Genomic DNA, 4687 nt, shown 5'->3' with positions numbered 1-4687 from the left:
TATTTTTGAATTTTACTCGAGTGGTTGATCAGAATAAATAAATATTTTGCCTAACATTTCTCAATTTAAACTAAAAGATCAGAAATTATTGGAAAGTTTCAAATACATTTATCTCTTAATTGTTAGTTTGTAATAAAATAATCCGTAAATGAACTATTTATTGTCGCGGGCACATTCTCATCGTGCGCTGTGCCCGTGGCTCGCAAGTTTGAGCGCGTCTGGGGCGCGCGTCTTTTGATTCACGCGATTCCCGCTCAGATATTTATTCTTTACATTTAGAATGCTTGAATGAAACTTTATTAAAAACATCTCTTTAGATCGCAGTATTTATATGCGTGTTCATATTCTGAATTTATTGCTCAAATAAGTATAGTTAAAAATTAAGTTTCTCAAAGCCCTGTAGGCTTTATCGTGACACTCGAGCTGAGCACTCGTTTTTTGACAGATAGTTGTAAATTTATATTTTCTGAACCACCTTAAAATAAACTTAAAAAATACAATCCTTTTTTTAGACATTTTTCTCTATCTCGCGTTGTTATGCTAATAATAGGATTTTGGTTTTCATATTATTTTTTATACATGTATAAAGCAAAAAATCCTACAAGTCTTTTAGATTTTTTACGTATCTTGTGTCTTTTAACGTGATATTGGAATTTTCGATTATCTGCCGATATTACTTACGATAAAACAAAATTACGAGTCTTATTGAAAAGTGGTTTAAAGAATTTTTGTAGGATTTCTCAAAACCTATCATTTCTTTTTGAGACTTTTTGTCGTATTTTGCGTCATTTGGTTTTTCCACCAATTTTTCATTTTTATTTTTAATACCATTTTTATGCTCAGAACCAAAACTGCGTGTCATGTCAAAAAGTAATTCATAATAAATTTGTAGCTCTTTTTCGGGTAAATAATTTTTGTTAAATCATTTTTTTTTGTAACTTGTATCATTTTTTCACGTTTTTTTTTATATTTTCAATGTTATTTTTCGCGAATAAAACAAAAGGTACGTCTCCTATCAAGAAGTGGTTATTAACGAATTTGTAGATCTTTTTCGAGACCACAATTTTTGTTGATTCATCTTCTTTCGTATCCTGCATAGTTTGACCACAAAATGGGATTTTTCATATCTCATTATTTTTTGTGCAATCAAAAACGTTATAACTCTGAGAATTTTTTTGTATAAAAAAAGTCATCAGGATAAATTGTTTGGCCTTCTAAGTACTATTGATAGCCGTAAATAAAAATTTTAAGTCTAAAAAAATGGTCGCAAAATTTGCATTTTTATCCAAAATGGCTGTTAACTGACTCGTCCTTTCTTTTCGGACTTGTCGGACCTTTCTTTTCTTATCCTTTTTCAATCATAAATGATGAGAATGAGAAAAATTATAGGCCGTTTAATTTTTGTTATTAATTTCAGTTTTTAAATCATTTGAATTCTTCAAAGTAAAAGGCTCTTACTTTTCTCTGTAATATTGATATTTTATCCAATATAAATAAAATTGAAAATAAAGTTTCTTAAGTATAGTCTCAATATACTTGTTCTCTGTCATTCTTTTAATTGTTGTAATTTCGTCTTCTGAGTCTTGTCGATTTTTCGTTGTGTATTTTTATGGTAAACAAAATTTAAACTATACATTATAAGGATGATTTCATTAAATACAAAAATCGAAACTTTAAGGGGTTGTCAGTAAACTGCATTACCAATTGCATGGGAGAGGGGGGGGGTCATGCTAAAAACTATGGTTCGAACAGGGGTTGGGGATCAGTGGAAGAAAAGTTACGAACTTAGATAACATTTATTATGTTTCCTTATTATTAACTTTTAAAGAATTGTTTCTTTTTTCTCTGTTTTTAAGAAACCCCCTTTTCTCGTTTTTCGCTTAAATCCTTTTTGGTAGAAAGTCTACTATTATATTTGTGGTTCGGAATTCAACTCGTTTGGTTAAAAATTCTAGTATTCAGTTTCAAATTTTATTATTCTGTAAAAAATGCAACTATTTTGTTAAAAAGTAATCTTGTTTCGTTAGGAATTCAGAAGATTGGTTAAAAGAGTAACTACTTTGTAAAAAAATTATTCTTTTCGTTTTAGATTCACCTCTTTGGTCGAAAATTTAACTATTCTATTTTTAGAAAATTAATATTCTGCGGATAAAAAGTCATTTTTTTATTAAAAATTAATATTTCCCGGTTTAAAATTGCTCCTCCCGGCTTTAAAATTCAAAAATTTTGTTGAAAATGAATATATTTTGTTGAAAGCTCATCTTATTTTGGTAGATCATTAATACAATGCTGGAAAATTCATTTCTTTGGTTCAAAATTTAACTATTTTTTTCGCAATTTATCTTCTTTAATTAAAAATTAAACGACTTGGTCGTTAGAAATTTATACTTTATAAGTTTAAAATTTGATTATTTTTAAGAACATTCTTTTGTTTTGTTAAAAATTCATCTTTTTGGTCGAAAATTAATATTCGACTTTAAATCTTAGGAATTTAAAGCGTTTCATATTGCATTCAAATCAATTGAAAGTGACTTTTAAATAATAACTGATACGAGGGATTTCATTAGCTGTAAGGCATAGCGTGTGTGTGTATATATATATATATATTGAAAAAAATTTTGATTTTATTTATTTCTTTAAGTGAATTTTTTACAAGTTTGCAATAACAAAGAAAAACTATCCAATTAGGGGTTTTAAGTCTTTAAAATCGTGATTTATTTTTTTTCATAAATAGTTTCGAAATAATTTTCACATTGTACACATCAATATAATATACCTAAAAACCAGCTCATGTATACAATGTGAAAATTATTTCCAAACTATTTATGAAAAAAATAAATCACGATTTTAAATCCTTAAAACATCTAATTTGATAGTTTTTCTTTGTTATTGCAAACTTAAAAAAAATTCACTTGAAGAAATAAATAAAATAAAAAATTTGTTCAATCATTGGTGGGAATTTTTTTACAAGTACGAAAAAGTATAACTATTTTTACAGGAAAACACCAATGAATGTAATAATTTTTTAAATACTAAGAAATCCAGGTGGCCGTTTTAATCAAGGAAACAAATTTCCGGTCATTTCCCGACTCGCAAAAAATTATTGAAATATTTTAATTCTTTGAAATTCTTTCCTTTTCCATTTTTTTTGTAATAGCCTTTGTTGCTGAGATGCACCCCTAAACGTCTTATATTTCTTTAGAATTTTTTTGGATTCTTCGATTCTTTGAATTATTTTTATAAACTATTTGGATTTCTTTGAAGTTGTGAATTCTGATGAGCATAAGAATTGCAAGTGGTTATCGGCCCTCAAACTTTAAAATTAAGTTTTAATGTGCAAGGTAAGTCTAGTTAAACGTTATACGTTATACGTTTCAAATAATAAAGAAACAAAAACAAACAAAAAACACAATTTTAATATAATTTTGATAAATAATTAAATGAGTAGTGAAAACCTTAAATATCTCCTCGGAATTAAATATAAATTGTCAATTCGACACTACAGAGAAGTTTAAATATTACTTCAGTTATACCTTAATTATGCGAAAAAATAATAAAATTTTTTAGGATTTAAAAATACATGTAGGATAAATTTATACAATGAAGTATTTAAACCTTCAATTTATTATTTTTGTAAAAATTATATTTTTAAAAATAATGTTTCTAATTTCGCTACAATTCTAAAATATAACAAGAATTTTTTTAAACTTATTTATATAGTATTTCGAAAATTTCTCTTTTAAAAGAAACCAGACGAGGAATTAATTTAACTTTTTCATTTAACTAAATTCTGAATTGATTTAAAATTAATTTAGTTTTTAAATTTATTATTATTTGCATTTCAAGTGCAAACATTAGTTTTTGCAATTTTTGATGCATAATGTTCGTGAGCGATTTTTGTTGTTTTGTCCCACTTTGATAAATATAAACCTCATAACTAGCCCATTAACAACATTGCAAATTGCTTGCAGGGTTTGACGACAGCACGATCGGTATTTCTCCAAAATAGAAATTAAAAAAAAAAACTTTTTTCACTATTCTAATTATTTAGGACCAGAGACAAATTCTTGCATGCCTTCTATGTATCGTGCCAAATTTTTAACACGATATCTCATTCCGTGTGGACGTAAGTTGGGAAAGAAAACTTCCACTGATATTTTCTTCAAAACAAATATTTTTTCAAAATTTCCACCGGAACAAAGCAGAGACATGGACTTTATTGCCTCCTCTTTCATTTTCCAAACTTTCAGAGCGATACCTCATTTCGTTTAAACGTAAGTTGGGAAAGAAAAATCGAAGGCCAGGTTTGGTCACGTGACCCTCTCGTCACATGGCCTTAAGGTATAAAAAATTGAAAAATAATTGATTTTAGAAGATGATTCTGAATCCGTTCAAAATTAAATAATTAATAGATATTAGTTCTTAAAATTATTTTCATTCATAACTTCAAATATTATCTCAGTCTAAAAAAAAGTTTTTGTCTAAAAAAAAGACAGCCCCGAGTTAGCTATAGATATGGGTGGCAGAGGCAAGCGCGATAATCGAGAAACAGAAAATCACCGGCACTTTGGGTTTGGCTTTCGCCTTGGCCCCACCCCTCGCGTAGACGTAGGCAAAGGACGCGGTTGCCATAGAAACATCAAAAAGTTGAAGAGGGCAGCACCCCGAGGCATTCAAAAATTTAGTT

The 4687-nt window shown here is 28.0% G+C and overlaps 1 protein-coding gene across 1 annotated transcript in view; it reads right to left on the bottom strand.

The window, feature by feature from the left end:
* LOC117180031 (disks large homolog 5) overlaps nt 1–4687 on the bottom strand; it is a 33431-nt gene that overhangs the window by 1903 nt on the left and 26841 nt on the right. The gene's annotated exons all lie outside the window — the stretch shown is intronic.

This window comes from Belonocnema kinseyi, chromosome 9, assembly GCF_010883055.1.
Source record: "Belonocnema kinseyi isolate 2016_QV_RU_SX_M_011 chromosome 9, B_treatae_v1, whole genome shotgun sequence".
NCBI classification, from domain to species: Eukaryota; Metazoa; Arthropoda; class Insecta; order Hymenoptera; family Cynipidae; genus Belonocnema; species Belonocnema kinseyi.
Note: the sequence above shows the minus strand (reverse complement) of the source record. Positions and strands in the feature narration are given on the sequence as shown.